The sequence below is a fragment of the Bactrocera oleae genome, chromosome 3 (genome assembly GCF_042242935.1).
Source record: "Bactrocera oleae isolate idBacOlea1 chromosome 3, idBacOlea1, whole genome shotgun sequence".
In the NCBI taxonomy this organism is placed as follows: Eukaryota; Metazoa; Arthropoda; class Insecta; order Diptera; family Tephritidae; genus Bactrocera; species Bactrocera oleae.
The window spans coordinates 40,688,114-40,709,287 of record NC_091537.1 but is presented as its reverse complement, the minus strand read 5'-3'; the positions used below and the strand labels follow the sequence as shown (position 1 = coordinate 40,709,287).

Below are 21,174 nucleotides of genomic sequence, written 5' to 3'. Positions count from 1 at the left end.
AACACGGCAACACTCTCATTAGAACTATGTTTGCTGCACAATCCGGTAGCCCTTATATAGTAAATTTTTAACAAAACTTTGCCTCTAGAACATTCTGGCAACTACGAACTCGCTGTCTAGTTGCTTCTGGCAATTTATCGTCGGTTAGATTTTGTTCTATCATCCATTTTCGTCGCAATATACCGCGCAATACGGGACTATGATATTTGTTGTACGTGTAGTATTCACTCGTTATCTATCAATTACAAAAATGAATCACGATCCAAATATCACAATTCATATTGAACGTATGACAGGCGCCATAGCGTTATAGCACAAACAGTCACCGACATTCCTCTATACCGTACTTACCGAACGTATTAAACTAAATTTGTCAAAAGTTATGCCCGTAGGAGCAACGCAGAAATCAGTTCTTCTCCTTTGTTTCAATTTCACCAATATTTCCATTGTTCCATTTGTATACACGATTTCTCACACATCTAATTTTTTAGTTATAATTTTTCATAATGGAAAAGCTCAAAACTAAAAACCAACCATTAAAAAGAGTTTACCTTTTTATTAATAAGCGTATCCGACTGTGATTTTGAGCTATTTTAAGAATATTTCGAATAAGTTCTTTATTTAATTACTACAAATAATCGAGATTGTTGAAGGGGACGGAAGAAGCGGTGGTGACTGTTTATTTACATTGCATAAGCACATAAGATAGGTCGTATCAGCTGATTCGGTCTACGGTTATGCGTCGGTGACTGCTTGTGCCATTACGATGCGGCGACGATGCCGAGCATCTCGACAGGCAATTAAAAATTTCTAAACATCTGTATTCCTAGCAATATTGCCGAAGGAGACTGCACATTGTTAAGCCTTAAACACATAGACGACTGCACAGCACGACCTAGCAACAGGGCAATTTTCTTGCCTGCAAAAGCCGTCTTGAAGCCAGCTTCATGAATATTTTGTAGACGGTAGCGCCATATTATCTTTAACTTCAATGAAACATAAAAAATTGTGCAAAGTGAAATTGCTTGTGCAAAAAATTTGTAAGTACAAATGATATGTCAGAGCTATTTTATGCTTCTCTTGGTAAGATAACGTTAAACTTGTTAGAACCTTGAGTAATTTTACATTTCACATATTAGTGGCAACCCTACAGCTGCTCATTGTCGTAGGCAAATTAGAAATAGTTTTAATTTGGCGACAGTGACAACTGCTCTATATAACTGTGCCCATAAGAACGTGTGTATTTTAATATTTTACAGATCCTGTCGTGTCGTCTGCCGCCGTATTGTGTCTTATAAAGTAATGTTTAGCAATATATGCCTAAATATATATCTTTCCATCCATTGCTTACAATGAGCAGTTATTTTGGTGGTATGACAGTTCTGTTTTGTATTTTGTATATGAATAAAACATAAATGTTAGCTAAAGATGGCGAATAGTTATTGACTACACACAAATATGTATACACATATTAAGTTATTGACTGGGTAAGTGAAAAAGTGCTTTCTACGTTTTCATCATCCTCATTAAATTTCTAAATCATTCAGGAGCTCAAACTTTCGCTACATCAGATCAATAATACCTACGCGATGCCATTTCGATAATGATTATTACATGACATTAAATGCCCGCACAAAAATATTTCCATTCTTAATGACAATAGAATCGACAGATGACAATGGCTGCTGCCCGTGAAGGGCGAGAGGTTCGTTTTCTGGGCTCCACCCTATCGAAAATTTAGGCACAATTACGATTTCTTTGGCATCGCGATCTGAAGGTATTGTAACGAACAACTCACTCTTGAGTTCGATCACATAATTGTTAAATAAAAGTCTCAATTTAATGACTATACACTTATCTTTTTTTTCTAATTTAAACAACCTAACGCTTATTACTCGTTATTCGAGTTTACAACTTATTGCTTATAGTTCTTTAATAAGCAGCACTCTAATTAGAACTGTGTTTGCTTCACAATCTGGTAGCTCTTATTTACGATAATCTACACCGTTGAGTCGTTTAATAACCTGGTATGATCCTTGTCAACTACACTATAATTTGGGAGACACCCCTTCCTTTTGTTGCGGGTTATATACAATACCAAAACTCGTTCAACAAAACCCTTACAGTTTATTGCCTTTGTCGTATTTTGCTTTCATTTTATCGTTAATTTAAAATTTTAAATCAATCGGTAGTCGAAGATTATTACCAAAAATTAACCTTGCTGGAGTCTGCCGCGTTGTTTCATGTACAGCAGACCGATAAGCCATCAGGAACAAGGATATATGGGTATCCCAATCTTTTTGGTACTTATCCATAACTTTCCGCATATATTCTTCCAAAGTTCGATTGAATCGTTCTACCATGCCATCGGACTGCGAATTTAGTGCAATTGTACGGATTTACCGGACATCCATGGATTAGAGCTGATTTAAAAGTTTTCCATTGGTCAGAATGTAATTCAATTTGAACACCATATCTCGATACCCAAATTTTGATGAATACATCCGCTACTGTTTCTGCTTCTTGGTTAGGAATTGCATATACCTCTGGCCATTTACTGAAATAATCCATGACTACCAAAACATATTTGTTTCCTAATTTACCGATAGGCTACCAGCTACATCCGTGCCAATTCGCTCAAAGGGCGCACCCGAACTGTACCGCTTCATTTGACCATGACTCCCTGGACCTCGGCCCTTTAGCAGCAATACACTCGGCACAGTTGGCAATCTATTCCGTAGCTGATTGACAACAACCAACAAAATTAATACCTTGTTTTAATATCTCCGGGGTTTAGTGATACCAAGTCATAACTTTGGAGTCTCCCAATCCACCGTGCCAACTCTCCTTTTGGGTTCCTGAGTTACTCAATAATTTCTTTCTGGCTTTCTCATTTTCCGGCTATAATACGTAACTACTATCCCACACCCATCAATGACTTATGATAACACCCCCCTACTATCTAAAATAAACGCTGATCCGGAGATTGAAGAGCATTTATTCCACTCAAAATCTCTGTTATTTTCCGTGACTTCATGGAGGCTATTAGCTACGTTGGCAAAATTTGGAACGAATCGTCGAATGATCTCATTTTTCATTAGTGAATGTATAAAAACAACGTCGACAACTCTCAGAGCAGCTTATATGGTAACATGAAAAATGTTAACTTCATTATTTTTTTAAGTGAATACTTCTTTGGCCGCATTAGAGTATATTTTTTCAAGGCCGTGTCACGACCCTTTTTACAGCTACGTCTCTGTTTGGGTAGCCATAAAGAAATTGTAGCAATCCATATGTTGATCGGTTCATTTCGCTATCTTCTAGCTGCACATTGACACATACATACATTACTTCGGATCTCAAACGCTGAACCCATAGACGATGACAGGCGACAGGCTGCTTCTGTTAAAAATTACAATACACACGTTCTTTTGGGCACAGTTATTTAAACAACAACATGACTTCACGGCAGCAGTCTTGCAGTAGTCCCTGTCACTAAATTAAAGCCATTCCTAATTTTGCCGACGACAATGAACAACTGTAGTGTTAACACTAATATGTGAACTGTAAATTAATTTAAAGCTCTAACCAGTCTAACGTTATTTTACCAACAGAAACATAAAATAGCACTCATATATAAATTTATAATTTAAAACAAATAAAAAAACTATTACTTTTTTCGTTCAAAAAATTCCACTTCTAACAAAATATTTAAATTTCAATGAGGTGAAAGGTTTTAGTACGGCTACACTGAAGTTGTGTACATCAGCTGCTTGATATGTCACTGCCGTATTCAAAATGTTCAGTCGTCTTGATTTTTCAAAATCAATATGTTTTATACTTATGGAAATATAACCTTCGCAACATTGTTTTCTTAATCTTGTATTCTATCATTTTTGTCATTGAACGTATGTACATACTTTTAAAGAGGCTGCAGCACATAAGTACATACAGCTGACCGCGAGCTCTGTTGTGCATATTTCGGTAAGAGTGTAAATGGAATTCGAGTTGTAATATTTTGTGTTGAGTAAGAGGTTTACTTTTATAAAATCTGAAAAACAAATAATTACGAAAGTATTCCATTAAATTATTATACGCAGAGTAATTTAATTGTTGTCTAAACTACAAGTTCGGGAAAATATACGTGTTTAGAAAACGGCTAAATTAGGAGCGGAGCGTAATCGAGAATACAGAGCACGAAAATAGGATTGCATCCTACGCAATGTATGTATTATGAATGTAATCGCAAATAAAAATATTTCAAGGGGTAATAGTCGGTTTTAGTTTCGTGAATATTTTTATACTCAAGTATTCAGATTTTTTTATTCTTTTATATTTTTATATAGTTCATTAATTATTGTTCAAGCTGACATCCATCACCAAGAGTCGTAGTTGCCCTAACATCTCGTTGAAAATACAGTACACGAACAATTTATTGATTATAGTGATAATGCAGCAATAAAAACACAAACCAATATACCAATAACACCAGCCGACCGTTGTCGGGAATATAGAATGTGAAATAAGGCTAAAATACGATATCAAATTATAACTGAAGCTTCATCTTCATACTTGGCTAGATATTGAGATATCTTATTGTGCATAATTAATCATCCAATCCAGAAAGCACAGCAAAAACACCTGAACAGAGAAGTCGAGAGTATATAGCATGACGGAAATATTTGCAGAACGTGATTGCAACAATCAGTCCAAAGCAGGCGGTTTATAATGAATGCGATACTCCACATTTTCATACAAGTGCAACAAATTTCACGGCACGTACAGTGAGTTTGACTGATATTAGCGATACCCGATATTTTAATGTAAAATATTAAATGGAAAAGAAATGGTCATCGCAGCGATCTACGTATCTCCTAACCAAAAAATGTTGAGGATATCATGTATTTCATACAGAGTTTGTTGGTTATGTACATTCATGGCGGTGCTGATATTCTTGGCGGGGGTGACGATCACATATCGGTTTAGATATGAATAGTGACCGGAAAATTGCCACGACTAAATCAAAAACAACGATTGATGCTCTATTCTTCAGAAATCTACACTATTTAGACTGTTTCATATTTAAGTTACCATAGAGCCATAATATACGCTATACATATACCTGACTGAAGATAATGTGAAAATTGGAGAAATAAATTATATATTAAATTTGTATATTCTTCACATCTATCACGTATACTGTGCTTCACGCGACTTTTTTTTTTGCGTTATTGTTCATGTTTTGGTTTAGAAATACATTCAAAGATTCTTATATAAAAGTGAGGGGTATGAAGCCAAGGTTTCTAAATTTCAACTAGCTTAACCCGAACGTTACGCGATCAAGAAATTTCTTTTAAGTTGTAATGCACTCACACTTTTCTGTTACCACACACTCACTCTTCGAACTTGAAAGCCGTCTTGATATCAATTTCCTCATTTAAGTCGAGTGGCAAGCTGACGATCAAGTTTGAACAGCTGATCACATAGTTTTGCAAACAAATGACATGCTGTTGTCGGGAATATTAATATTTCGTTATATTCATGGATTTATATCAAAATATAAGTATATCAATCAATCAATTAGAAGCTTCGTTCAAAATTTTGAAGAATTTTGAGCTATTTCCATAACAACGGCATCTTGAAACTATTATTGATTATCATGTTGTTTGCAGCATACGTCACGGCTGTCAATATAAATCCATTTCTACAAGTAGTTCGTGTGATCAACTTGAAAGCTAGTAAGTAGATTTTAAGGCCCAAACTAACAAAATTATCGAATTATCCGTCTATAGATAGTTTTGCAGCTCCATTGGAACAGTATCATTAAGGGACTGCCTTACGTTAATAAATTGTAACGGGGTTTTCGATAAGTAGCCTACCTTGTAACTCACTCTTGAGTTCGATCACTGAATTGTTATATTCAAGTCCCATTGTAATACTATACACATATCTATATTTCTAATTCCAACAACTTAACACTTATTGCTCGTTATTCGAGGTTAAAACTTTTGGCTATAAATTAATTGCTCTTAACACGGCAACACTCTCATTAGAACTATGTTTGCTGCACAATCCGGTAGCCCTTATATAGTAAATTTTTAACAAAACTTTGCCTCTAGAACATTCTGGCAACTACGAACTCGCTGTCTAGTTGCTTCTGGCAATTTATCGTCGGTTAGATTTTGTTCTATCATCCATTTTCGTCGCAATATACCGCGCAATACGGGACTATGATATTTGTTGTACGTGTAGTATTCACTCGTTATCTATCAATTACAAAAATGAATCACGATCCAAATATCACAATTCATATTGAACGTATGACAGGCGCCATAGCGTTATAGCACAAACAGTCACCGACATTCCTCTATACCGTACTTACCGAACGTATTAAACTAAATTTGTCAAAAGTTATGCCCGTAGGAGCAACGCAGAAATCAGTTCTTCTCCTTTGTTTCAATTTCACCAATATTGCCATTGTTCCATTTGTATACACGATTTCTCACACATCTAATTTTTTAGTTATAATTTTTCATAATGGAAAAGCTCAAAACTAAAAACCAACCATTAAAAAGAGTTTACCTTTTTATTAATAAGCGTATCCGACTGTGATTTTGAGCTATTTTAAGAATATTTCGAATAAGTTCTTTATTTAATTACTACAAATAATCGAGATTGTTGAAGGGGACGGAAGAAGCGGTGGTGACTGTTTATTTACATTGCATAAGCACATAAGATAGGTCGTATCAGCTGATTCGGTCTACGGTTATGCGTCGGTGACTGCTTGTGCCATTACGATGCGGCGACGATGCCGAGCATCTCGACAGGCAATTAAAAATTTCTAAACATCTGTATTCCTAGCAATATTGCCGAAGGAGACTGCACATTGTTAAGCCTTAAACACATAGACGACTGCACAGCACGACCTAGCAACAGGGCAATTTTCTTGCCTGCAAAAGCCGTCTTGAAGCCAGCTTCATGAATATTTTGTAGACGGTAGCGCCATATTATCTTTAACTTCAATGAAACATAAAAAATTGTGCAAAGTGAAATTGCTTGTGCAAAAAATTTGTAAGTACAAATGATATGTCAGAGCTATTTTATGCTTCTCTTGGTAAGATAACGTTAAACTTGTTAGAACCTTGAGTAATTTTACATTTCACATATTAGTGGCAACCCTACAGCTGCTCATTGTCGTAGGCAAATTAGAAATAGTTTTAATTTGGCGACAGTGACAACTGCTCTATATAACTGTGCCCATAAGAACGTGTGTATTTTAATATTTTACAGATCCTGTCGTGTCGTCTGCCGCCGTATTGTGTCTTATAAAGTAATGTTTAGAAATATATGCCTAAATATATATCTTTCCATCCATTGCTTACAATGAGCAGTTATTTTGGTGGTATGACAGTTCTGTTTTGTATTTTGTATATGAATAAAACATAAATGTTAGCTAAAGATGGCGAATAGTTATTGACTACACACAAATATGTATACACATATTAAGTTATTGACTGGGTAAGTGAAAAAGTGCTTTCTACGTTTTCATCATCCTCATTAAATTTCTAAATCATTCAGGAGCTCAAACTTTCGCTACATCAGATCAATAATACCTACGCGATGCCATTTCGATAATGATTATTACATGACATTAAATGCCCGCACAAAAATATTTCCATTCTTAATGACAATAGAATCGACAGATGACAATGGCTGCTGCCCGTGAAGGGCGAGAGGTTCGTTTTCTGGGCTCCACCCTATCGAAAATTTAGGCACAATTACGATTTCTTTGGCATCGCGATCTGAAAGTATTGTAACGAACAACTCACTCTTGAGTTCGATCACATAATTGTTAAATAAAAGTCTCAATTTAATGACTATACACTTATCTTTTTTTTCTAATTTAAACAACCTAACGCTTATTACTCGTTATTCGAGTTTACAACTTATTGCTTATAGTTCTTTAATAAGCAGCACTCTAATTAGAACTGTGTTTGGTTCACAATCCGGTAGCTCTTATTTACGATAATCTACACCGTTGAGTCGTTTAATAACCTGGTATGATCCTTGTCAACTACACGGTAATTTGGGAGACACCCCTTCCTTTTGTTGCGGGTTATATACAATACCAAAACTCGTTCAACAAAACCCTTACAGTTTATTGCCTTTGTCGTATTTTGCTTTCATTTTATCGTTAATTTAAAATTTTAAATCAATCGGTAGTCGAAGATTATTACCAAAAATTAACCTTGCTGGAGTCTGCCGCGTTGTTTCATGTACAGCAGACCGATAAGCCATCAGGAACAAGGATATATGGGTATCCCAATCTTTTTGGTACTTATCCATAACTTTCCGCATATATTCTTCCAAAGTTCGATTGAATCGTTCTACCATGCCATCGGACTGCGAATTTAGTGCAATTGTACGGATTTACCGGACATCCATGGATTAGAGCTGATTTAAAAGTTTTCCATTGGTCAGAATGTAATTCAATTTGAACACCATATCTCGATACCCAAATTTTGATGAATACATCCGCTACTGTTTCTGCTTCTTGGTTAGGAATTACATATACCTCTGGCCATTTACTGAAATAATCCATGACTACCAAAACATATTTGTTTCCTAATTTACCGATAGGCTACCAGCTACATCCGTGCCAATTCGCTCAAAGGGCGCACCCGAACTGGACCGCTTCATTTGACCATGACTCCCTGGACCTCGGCCCTTTAGCAGCAATACACTCGGCACAGTTGGCGATCTATTCCGTAGCTGATTGACAACAACCAACCCAATTAATACCTTGTTTTAATATCTCCAAGGGTTTAGTGATACCAAGTCATAACTTTGGAGTCTCCCAATCCACCGTGCCAACTCTCCTTCTGGGTTCCTGAGTTACTCAATAATTTCTTTCTGGCTTTCTCATTTTCCGGCTATAATACGCAACTACTATCCCACACCCATCAATGACTTATGATAACACCCCCCTACTATCCAAAATAAACGCTGATCCGGAGATTGAAGAGCATTTATTCCACTCAAAATCTCTGTTATTTTCCGTGACTTCATGGAAGCTATTAGCTACGTTGGCAAAATTTGGAACGAATCGTCGAATGATCTCATTTTTCATTAGTGAATGTATAAAAACAACGTTGACAACTCTCAGAGCAGCTTATATGGTAACATGAAAAATGTTAACTTCATTATTTTTTAAGTGAATACTTCTTTGGCCGCATTAGAGCATATTTTTTCAAGGCCGTGTCACGACCCTTTTTACTGGTTGCTGTAAGCAGCTACGTCTCTGTTTGGGTAGCCATAAAGAAATTGTAGCAATCCATATGTTTGATCGGTTCATTTCGCTATCTTCTAGCTGCACATTGACACATACATACATTACTTCGGATTCGTTCGGATCTCAAACGCTGAACCCATAGACGATGACAGGCGACAGGCTGCTTCTGTTAAAAATTACAATACACACGTTCTTTTGGGCACAGTTATTTAAACAACAACATGACTTCACGGCAGCAGTCTTGCAGTAGTCCCTGTCACTAAATTAAAGCCATTCCTAATTTTGCCGACGACAATGAACAACTGTAGTGTTAACACTAATATGTGAACTGTAAATTAATTTAAAGCTCTAAAAAGTCTAACGTTATTTTACCAACAGAAACATCGAATAGCACTTATATATAAATTTATAATTTAAAACAAATAAATAAAACTATTACTTTTTTCGTTCAAAAAATTCCACTTCTAACAAAATATTTAAATTTCAATGAGGTGAAAGGTTTTCGTACGGCTACACTGAAGTTGTGTACATCAGCTGCTTGATATGTCACTGCCGCATTAAAAATGTTCAGTCGTCTTGATTTTTCAAAATCAATATGTTTTATACTTATGTAAATATAACCTTCGCAATCACAATTTTTTCGTAATCTTGTATTCTATCATTTTTGTCATTGAACGTATGTACATACTTTTAAAGAGGCTGCAGCACATAAGTACATACAGCTGACCGCGAGCTCTGTTGTGCATATTTCGGTAAGAGTGTAAATGGAATTCGAGTTGTAATATTTTGTGTTGCGTAAGAGGTTTACTTTTATAAAATCTGAAAAACAAATAATTACGAAAGTAATCCATTAAATTATTATACGCAGAGTAATTTAATTGTTGTCTAAACTACAAGTTCGGGAAAATATACGTGTTTAGAAAACGGCTAAATTAGGAGCGGAGCGTAATCGAGAATACAGAGCACGAAAAAAGGATTGCATCCTACGCAATGTATGTATTATGAATGTAATCGCAAATAAAAATATTTCAAGGGGTAATAGTTGGTTTTAGTTTCGTGAATATTTTCATACTCAAGTATTTAGATTTTTTTATTCTTTTATATTTTTATATAGTTCATTAATTATTGTTCAAGCTGACATCCATCACCAAGAGTCGTAGTTGCCCAAACATCTCGTTGAAAATACAGTACACGAACAATTTATTGATTATAGTGATAATGCAGCAATAAAAACACAAACCAATATACCAATAACACCAGCCGACCGTTGTCGGGAATATAGAATGTGAAATAAGGCTAAAATACGATATCAAATTATAACTGTAGCTTCATCTTCATACTTGGCTAGATATTGAGATATCTTATTGTGCATAATTAATCATCCAATCCAGAAAGCACAGCAAAAACACCTGAACAGAGAAGTCGAGAGTATATAGCATGACGGAAATATTTGCAGAACGTGATTGCAACAATCAGTCCAAAGCAGGCGGTTTATAATGAATGCGATACTCCACATTTTCATACAAGTGCAACAAATTTCACGGCACGTACAGTGAGTTTGACTGATATTAGCGATACCCGATATTTTAATGTAAAATATTAAATGGAAAAGAAATGGTCATCGCAGCGATCTACGTATCTCCTAACCAAAAAATGTTGAGGATATCATGTATTTCATACAGAGTTTGTTGGTTATGTACATTCATGGCGGTGCTGATATTCTTGGCGGGGGTGACGATCACATATCGGTTTAGATATGAATAGTGACCGGAAAATTGCCACGACTAAATCAAAAACAACGATTGATGCTCTATTCTTCAGAAATCTACACTATTTAGACTGTTTCATATTTCAGTTACCATAGAGCCATAATATACGCTATACCTATACCTGACTGAAGATAATGTGAAAATTGGAGAAATAAATTATATATTAAATTTGTATACTCTTCACATCTATCACGTGTACTGTGCTTCACGCGACTTTTTTTTTTGCGTTATTGTTCATGTTTTGGTTTAGAAATACATTCAAAGATTCTTATATAAAAGTGAGGGGTATGAAGCCAAGGTTTCTTAATTTCAACTAGCTTAACCCGAACGTTACGCGATCAAGAAATTTCTTTTAAGTTGTAATACACTCACACTTTTCTATTACCACACACTCACTCTTCGAACTTGAAAGCCGTCTTGATATAAATTTCCTCATTTAAGTCGAGTGGCAAGCTGACGATCAAGTTTGAACAGCTGATCACATAGTTTTGCAAACAAATGACATGCTGTTGTCGGGAATATTAATATTTCGTTATATTCATGGATTTATATCAAAATATAAGTATATCAATCCATTACATTAGAAGCTTCGTTCAAATTTTGAGCTATTTCCATAACAACGGCATCTTGAAACTATTATTGATTATCATGTTGTTTGCAGCATACGACACGGCTGTCAATATAAATCCATTTTTACAAGAAGTTCGTGTGATCAACCTGAAAGCTAGTAAGATAGTTTTGCAGCTCCATTGGAACAGTATCATTAAGGGACTGCCTTACGTTAATAAATTGTAACGGATTTTTCGATAAGTAGCCTACCTTGTAACTCACTCTTGAGTTCGATCACTGAATTGTTATATTCAAGTCCCATTTTAATACTATACACATATCTATATTTCTAATTCCAACAACTTAACACTTATTGCTCGTTATTCGAGGTTAAAACTTTTGGCTATAAATTAATTGCTCTTAACACTGGAACACTCTCATTAGAACTATGTTTGCTGCACAATCCGGTAGCCCTTATATAGTAAATTTTTAACAAAACTTTGCCTCTAGAACATTCTGGCAACTACGAACTCGCTGTCTAGTTGCTTCTGGCAATTTATCGTCGGTTCGATTTTGTTCTATCATCCATTTTCGTCGCAATATACCGCGCAATACGGGACTATGATATTTGTTGTACGTGTAGTATTCACTCGTTATCTATCAATTACAAAAATGAATCACGATCCAAATATCACAATTAATATTGAACGTATGACAGGCGCCATAGCGATATAGCACAAACAGTCACCGACATTCCTCTATACCGTACTTACCGCACGTATTAAACTAAATTTGTCAAAAGTTATGCCCGTAGGAGCAACGCAGAAATCAGTTCTTCTCCTTTGTTTCAATTTCACCAATATTGCCATTGTTCCATTTGTATACACGATTTCTCACACATCTAGTTTTTTAGTTATAAGTTTTCATAATGAAAAAGCTCAAAACTAAAAACCAACCATTAAAAACGGTTTACCTTTTTATTAATAAGCGTATCCGACTGTGATTTTGAGCTATTTTAAGAATATTTCGAATAAGTTCTTTATTTAATTACTACAAATAATCGAGATTGTTGAAGGGGACGGAAGAAGCGGTGGTGACTGTTTATTTACATTTCATAAGCACATAAGATAGGTCGTATCAGCTGATTCGGTCTACGGTTATGCGTCGGTGACTGCTTGTGCCATTACGATGCGGCGACGATGCCGAGCATCTCGACAGGCAATTAAAAATTTCTAAACATCTGTATTCCTAACAATATTGCCGAAGGAGACTGCACATTGTTAAGCCTTAAACACATAGACGACTGCACAGCACGACCTAGCGACAGGGCAATTTTCTTGCCTGCAAAAGCCGTCTTGAAGCCAGCTTCATGAATATTTTGTAGACGGTAGCGCCATATTATCTTTAACTTCAATGAAACATAAAAAATTGTGCAAAGTGAAATTGCTTGTGCAAAAAATTTGTAAGTACAAATGATATGTCAGAGCTATTTTATGCTTCTCTTGGTAAGATAACGTTAAACTTGTTAGAGCCTTGAGTAATTTTACATTTCACATATTAGTGGCAACCCTACAGCTGCTCATTGTCGTAGGCAAATTAGAAATAGTTTTGATTTGGCGACAGTGACAACTGCTCTATATAACTGTGCCCATAAGAACGTGTGTATTTTAATATTTTACAGATCCTGTCGTGTCGTCTGCCGCCGTATTGTGTCTTATAAAGTAATGTTTAGCAATATATGCCTAAATATATATCTTTCCATCCATTGCTTACAATGAGCAGTTATTTTGGTGGTATGACAGTTCTGTTTTGTATTTTGTATATGAATAAAACATAAATGTTAGCTAAAGATGGCGAATAGTTATTGACTACACACAAATATGTATACACATATTAAGTTATTGACTGGGTAAGTGAAAAAGTGCTTTCTACGTTTTCATCATCCTCATTAAATTTCTAAATCATTCAGGAGCTCAAACTTTCGCTACATCAAATCAATAATACCTACGCGATGCCATTTCGATAATGATTATTACATGACATTAAATGCCCGCACAAAAATATTCCCATTCTTAATGACAATAGAATCGACAGATGGCAATGGCTGCTGCCCGTGAAGGGCGAGAGGTTCGGTTTCTGGGCTCCACCCTATCGAAAATTTAGGCACAATTACGATTTCTTTGGCATCGCGATCTGAAGGTATTGTAACGAATAACTCACTCTTGAGTTCGATCACATAATTGCTAAATAAAAGTCTCAATTTAATGACTATACACTTATCTTTTTTTTCTAATTTAAACAACCTAACGCTTATTACTCGTTATTCGAGTTTACAACTTATTGCTTATAGTTCTTTAATAAGCAGCACTCTAATTAGAACTGTGTTTGCTTCACAATCTGGTAGCTCTTATTTACTATAATTTACACCGTTCAGTCGTTTAATAACCTGGTATGATCCTTGTCAACTACACTATAATTTGGGAGACACCCCTTCCTTTTGTTGCGGGTTATATACAATACCAAAACTCGTTCAACAAAACCCTTACAGTTTATTGCCTTTGTCGTATTTTGCTTTCATTTTATCGTTAATTTAAAATTTTAAATCAATCGGTAGTCGAAGATTATTACCAAAAATTAACCTTGCTGGAGTCTGCCGCGTTGTTTCATGTACAGCAGACCGATAAGCCATCAGGAACAAGGATATATGGGTATCCCAATCTTTTTGGTACTTATCCATAACTTTCCGCATATATTCTTCCAAAGTTCGATTGAATCGTTCTACCATGCCATCGGACTGCGAATTTAGTGCAATTGTACGGATTTACCGGACACCCATGGATTAGAGCTGATTTAAAAGTTTTCCATTGGTCAGAATGTAATTCAATTTGAACACCATATCTCGATACCCAAATTTTGATGAATACATCCGCTACTGTTTCTGCTTCTTGGTTAGGAATTGCATATACCTCTGGCCATTTACTGAAATAATCCATGACTACCAAAACACATTGGTTTCCTAATTTACCGATAGGCTACCAGCTACATCCGTGCCAATTCGCTCAAAGGCCGCACCCGAACTATACCGCTTCATTTGACCATGACTCCTGGACCTCGGCCCTTTAGCAGCAATACACTCGGCACAGTTGGTGATCTATTCCGTAGCTGATTGACAACAACCAACCCAATTAATACCTTGTTTTAATATCTCCGGGGTTTAGTGATACCAAGTCATAATTTTGGAGTATCCCAATCCACCGTGTCAACTCTCCTTCTGTGTTACTCAATAATTTCTTTCTGGCTTTCTCATTTTCCGGCTATAATACGCAACTACTATCCCACACCCATCAATGACTTGTGATAACACCCCCCTACTATCCAAAATAAACGCTGATCCGGAGATTGAAGAGCATTTATTCCACTCAAAATCTCTGTTATTTTCCGTGACATCAGTGAGGCTATTAGCTACGTTGGCAAAATTTGGAACGAATCGTCGAATGATCTCATTTTTCATTAGTGAATGTATAAAAAAAAAATGACGCCAACTCTTAGAGCAGTTTATATTATTTGATAACATGAAAACTGTTAACTTCATTATTTTTTTAAGTGAATACTTCTTTGGCCGCATTAGAGCGATTTTTCGAGGCCGTGTCACGACCCTTTTTACTGGTTGCTGTAAGCAGTTACGTCTCTGTTTGGGTAGCCATAAAGAAATTGTAGCAATCCATATGTTTGATCGGTTCATTTCGCTATCTTCTAGCTGCACATTGACACATACATACATTACTTCGGATTCGTTCGGATCTCAAACGCTGAACCCATAGACGATGACAGGCGACAGGCTGCTTCTGTTAAATATTACAATACACACGTTCTTTTGGGCACAGTTATTTAAACAACAACATGACTTCACGGCAGCAGTCTTGCAGTAGTCCCTGTCACTAAATTAAAGCCATTCCTAATTTTGCCGACGACAATGGACAACTGTAGTGTTAACACTAATATGTGAAATGTAAATTAATTTAAAGCTCTAAAAAGTCTAACGTTATTTTACCAACAGAAACATAAAATAGCACTTATATATAAATTTATAATTTGAAACCATTAAATAAAACTATTACTTTTTTTTGTACAACAAATTCCACTTCTAACAAAATATTTAAATTTCAAGGTGAAAGGTTTTAGTACGGCTACACCGAAGTTGTGTACATCAGCTGCTTGATATGTCACTGCCGTATTCAAAATGTTCAATCGTCTTGAATTTTCAAAATCAGTATGTTTAATACTTATGTAAATACAACCTTCGCACAGCTGACCGCGTGCACTGTTGTGCACATTTCGGTAAGAGTGTGAATGGAATTCGAGTTGTAATATTTTGTGTTGAGTGAGAATTTTACTTTTATAAAATCTGAAAAACAAATAATTACGTAAGTATTCCATTAAATTATTATACGCAGAGTAATTTAATTGTTGTTTAAACAACAAGATCGGGAAAATATGCGTGTTTAAAAACGGCTAAATTAGAAGCGGAGCGTAATCGAGAAAACAGAGCACGAAAAAAGGATTGCATCCTGCGCAATATATGTATTATGAATGTAATCGCAAATAAAAATATTTCAAGGGGCAATAGTCGGTTTTAGTTCCGTGAATATTTTCATACTCAAGTATTCAGATTTTTTTATTCTTTTATATTTTTATATAGTTCATTAATTATTGTTCAAGCTGACATCCATCACCAAGAGTCGTAGTTGCCCTAACATCTCGTTGAAAATACAGTACACGAACAATTTATTGATTATAGTGATAATGCAGCAATAAAAACACAAACCAATATACCAATAACACCAGCCGACCGTTGTCGGGAATATAGAATGTGAAATAAGGCTAAAATATGATATCAAATTATAACTGAAGCTTCATCTTCATACTTGGCTAGATATTGAGATATCTTATTGTGCATAATTAATCATCCAATCCAGAAAGCACAGCAAAAACACCTGAACAGAGAAGTCGAGAGTATATAGCATGACGGAAATATTTGCAGAACGTGATTGCAACAATCAGTCCAAAGCAGGCGGTTTATAATGAATGCGATACTCCACATTTTCATACAAGTGCAACAAATTTCACGGCACGTACAGTGAGTTTAACTGATATTAGCGATACCCGATATTTTAATGTAAAATATTAAATGGAAAAGAAATGGTCATCGCAGCGATCTACGTATCTCCTAACCAAAAAATGTTGAGGATATCATGTATTTCATACAGAGTTTGTTGGTTATGTACATTCATGGCGGTGCTGATATTCTTGGCGGGGGTGACGATCACATATCGGTTTAGATATGAATAGTGACCGGAAAATTGCCACGACTAAATCAAAAACAACGATTGATGCTCTATTCTTCAGAAATCTACACTATTTAGACTGTTTCATATTTCAGTTATAAATATAAAATATTCTTCACATCTATCACGTGTACTGTGCTTCACGCGACTTTGTTTTTTTGCGTTATTGTTCATGTTTTGGTTTAGAAATACATTCAAAGATTCTTATATAAAAGTGAGGGGTATGAAGCCAAGGTTTCTTAATTTAAACTAGCTTAACCCGAACGTTACGCGATCAAGAAATTTCTTTTAAGTTGTAATACACTCACACTTTTCTATTACCACACACTCACTCTTCGAACTTGAAAGCCGTCTTGATATCAATTTCCTCATTTAAGTCGAGTGGCAAGCTGACGATCAAGTTTGAACAGCTGATCACATAGTTTTGCAAACAAATGACATGTTGTCGGGAATATTAATATTTCGTTATATTCATGGATTTATATCAAAATATAAGTATATCAATCCATTACATTAGAAGCTTCGTTCAAATTTTGAAGAATTTTGAGCTATTTCCATAACAACGGCATCTTGAAACTATTATTAATTATCATGTTGTTTGCAGCATCCGTCACAGCTGTCAATATAAATCCATTTTTACAAGTAGCTCGTGTGATCAACTTGAAAGCTAGTAAGTAGATTTCAAGGGTCAAACTAACAAAATTATCGAATTATCCGTCTATAGATAGTTTCGCAGCTCTATTGGAACAATATCGATAAGGGACTGCTTTACGTTAATAAATTGTAACGGATTTCTCGATAAGTAGCCTACCTTGTAACTCACTCTTGAGTTCGATCACTGAATTGTTATATTAAAGTCCCATTGTAATGCTATACACTTATGTATATTTCTAATTCCAACAACTTAACACTTAGTGTTCGTTATTCGAGCTTACAACTTTTGGCTATAAATTAATTGCGTTTTACACGGCAACACTCTCATTAGAACTATGTTTGCTGCACAAACCGGTAGCCCTTATATTATTAAATTTTTAACAAAACTTTGCCTCTAGAACAATCTTGCAACTACGAACTCGCTGTCTAGTTGCTTCTGGCAATTTATCGTCGGTTCGATTTTGTTCTATCATCCGTTTTCGTCGCAATATACCGCGCAGTACGGGACTATGATATTTGTTGTACGTGTAGTATTCACTCGTTATCCATCAATTACCAAAATGAATCACGATCCAAATATCACAATTAATATTGAACGTATGACAGGCGTCATAGCGTTATAGCACAAACAGTCACCGACATTCCTCCTTGCCGTACTTACCGCCCGTATTAAACCAAATTTTTCAAAAGTTATGCCCGTAGGAGCAACGCAGAAATCAGTTCTTCTCCTTTGTTTCAATTTCACCAATATTGCCATTGGTCTATTTGTATACACGATTTTTCACACATCTAGTTTTTATACTCTCGCAACCTGTTGCTACAGAGTATAATAGTTTTGTTCACCTAACGGTTGTTTGTATCACCTAAAACTAATCGAGTTAGATATACGGTTATGTATATATAAATGAGCAGGATGAAGATACGAGTTGAAATCCAGGTGACTGTCTGTCCGTCCGTCTGTCCGTCCGTCCGTCCGTCCGTGCAAGCTCTAACTTGAGTAAAAATTGAGATATCTTTATGAAACTTTGTAGACATGTTTCTTGGTACCGTGAGACGGTTGCTATTGCAGATGGGCGTAATCGGACCACTGCCACGCCCACAAAATGCCATTAATCAAAAACAATTAACTTGCCATAACTAAGCTCCGCAATAAGATACAAGACTGTTATTTGGTACACAGGATCACATTAGGGAGGGGCATCTGCAGTTAAACCTTTTTTTTTAAAAGTGGGCGTGATCCCGCCTCAAATAGGTTTAATGTGCATATCTCCTAAACCGCTAATGCTATAATAACAAAATTCACTAGAAGCAAATGTTTTTAACACTTCTATTGACGGTGTGAAAATAGTTGAAATCGGGTGGCAACTCCGCCCACTCCCCCTATAACGGTACTGTTAAAAACTACTAAAAGCGCGATAAATCAAGCACTAAACACGCCAGAGATAGACATTAAATTTTATCTCTGAGATGGTATAAATTGGCTTTATAGGAACCGCGTACAAAATTAGTCAGTGGGCGTGGCACAGCCCACTTTTAGGTGAAAACCCATATCTTGAGATCTGCTTAACCGATTTCAACCAAATTCGGTGCGTAACGTTCTTTTCATGTTTCTATGTCATAGTGCGACAATGGGCGAAATCGGACTACAACCACGCTTACTTCCCATGTAACACCATTTTCAATTCCATCTGATTCTTTCACTTTCCACTATGCAAATCAGGTAACAATGATTATATCGGGCTAAAACTTTGCGTGAATAATGCAATTAAAGTATGCCACCTTGTGGCCAAAAATTGTCTAAATCGAACCAAAACTGTTCAAACCCCTAAGTACTAAATATGTGGACCCCAGTGCCTATAGTTGACCTTCTACCGAAAATATCAGTCAATCCACAAAGAAATCTCAAACGAGTATACCATTTGACTTTGCGAGAGTATAAAATGTTCGGTTACATCCGAACTTAGCCCTTCCTTACTTGTTTAGTTATCATTTTTCATAATGGAAAAGCTCAAAACTAAAAACCAACCATTAAAAAGAGTAGTTTAAATAATCCATGACTACCAAAACATATTTGGTTCCTAATTTACCGATAGGCTACCAGGTACATCCGTGCCAATTCGCTCAAAGGGCGCACCCGAACTGTACCGCTTCATTTGACCATGACTCCTGAACCTCGGCCCTTTAGCAGCAATACACTCGGCACAGTTGGCGATCTATTCCGTAGCTGATTGACAACAACCAACCCAATTAATACCTTGTTTTAATATCTCCAAGGGTTTAGTGATACCAAGTCATAACTTTGGTGTCTCCCAATCCACCGTGCCAACTCTCCTTCTGGGTTCCTGAGTTACTCAATAATTTCTTTCTGGCTTTCTCATTTTCCGGCTATAATACGCAACTACTATCCCACACCCATCAATGACTTGTGATAACACCTCTCCTACTTCATACCCACTATCATCTGTATCCAAAATAAACGCTGATCCGGAGATTGAAGAGCATTTATTCCACTCAAAATCTCTGTTATTTTCCGTGACTCCATGGAGGCTATTAGCTACGTTGGCAAAATTTGGAACGAATCGTCGAATGATCTCATTTTTCATTAGTGAATGTATAAAAACAACGTCGACAACTCTCAGAGCAACTTATATGGTAACATGAAAAATGTTAACTTCATTATTTTTTTAAGTGAATACTTCTTTGGCCGTATTAGAGCATATTTTTTCAAGGCCGTGTCACGACCCTTTTTACTGGTTGCTGTAAGCAGCTACGTCTCTGTTTGGGTAGCCATAAAGAAATTGTAGCAATCCATATGTTTGATCGGTTCATTTCGCTATCTTCTAGCTGCACATTGACACATACATACATCACTTCGGATTCGTTCGGATCTCAAATGCTGAACCCATAGACGATGACAGGCGACTGGCTGCTTCTGTTAAATATTACAATACACACGTTCTTTTGGGCACAGTTATTTAAACAACAACATGACTTCACGGCAGCAGTCTTGCAGTAGTCCCTGTCACTAAATTAAAGCCATTCCTAATTTTGCCGACGACAATGGACAACTGTAGTGTTAACACTAATATGTGAAATGTATTTTAATTTAAAGCTCTAACAAGTCTAACGTTGCTTTACCAACAAAAAACATAAAATAGCACTTATATATAAATTTATAATTTAAAACAAATTAATAAAACTATTACTTTTTTTGTACAAAAAATTCCACTTCTAACAAAATATTTCAATTTCAATGAGGTGAAAGGTTTTAGTACGGCTACACCGAAGTTGTGTACATCAGCTGCTTGATATGTCACTGCCGTATTCAAAATGTTCAGTCGTCTTGAATTTTCAAAATCAGTATGTTTTATACTTATGTAAATATAACCTTCGCAATCACAATTTTTTCGTAATCTTGTATTCTATCATTTTTGTCATTGAACGTATGTACATACTTTTAAAGAGGCTGCAGCACATAAGTACATACAGCTGACCGCGAGCTCTGTTGTGCATATTTCGGTAAGAGTGTAAATGGAATTCGAGTTGTAATATTTTGTGTTGCGTA

General features: G+C 35.9%; 2 long non-coding RNA genes across 4 annotated transcripts; both read left to right on the top strand.

Moving 5' to 3' along the window:
* Positions 1 to 1,133: 1,133 nt before the first annotated feature.
* LOC138856418 (uncharacterized) lies at positions 1,134 to 3,588 on the top strand. Of its 2 annotated transcripts, XR_011395669.1 has the most exons (3): positions 1,161 to 1,487; positions 1,548 to 1,777; positions 3,325 to 3,588. It is a non-coding gene; the product is annotated as an uncharacterized lncRNA (long non-coding RNA). The 2 variants fall into 2 exon arrangements; XR_011395668.1 differs by lacking the exon at positions 3,325 to 3,588 and having other exon boundaries at positions 1,134 to 1,487; positions 1,548 to 1,851.
* A 9,616-nt stretch (positions 3,589 to 13,204) lies between these two features.
* LOC138856138 (uncharacterized) lies at positions 13,205 to 20,764 on the top strand. 2 transcript variants are annotated; one of them, XR_011395192.1, is made up of 3 exons: positions 13,205 to 13,519; positions 13,580 to 13,809; positions 20,454 to 20,764. It is a non-coding gene; the product is annotated as an uncharacterized lncRNA (long non-coding RNA). The 2 variants fall into 2 exon arrangements; XR_011395193.1 differs by lacking the exon at positions 20,454 to 20,764 and adding an exon at positions 15,368 to 15,706.
* The last annotated feature ends 410 nt before the right edge of the window (positions 20,765 to 21,174 follow it).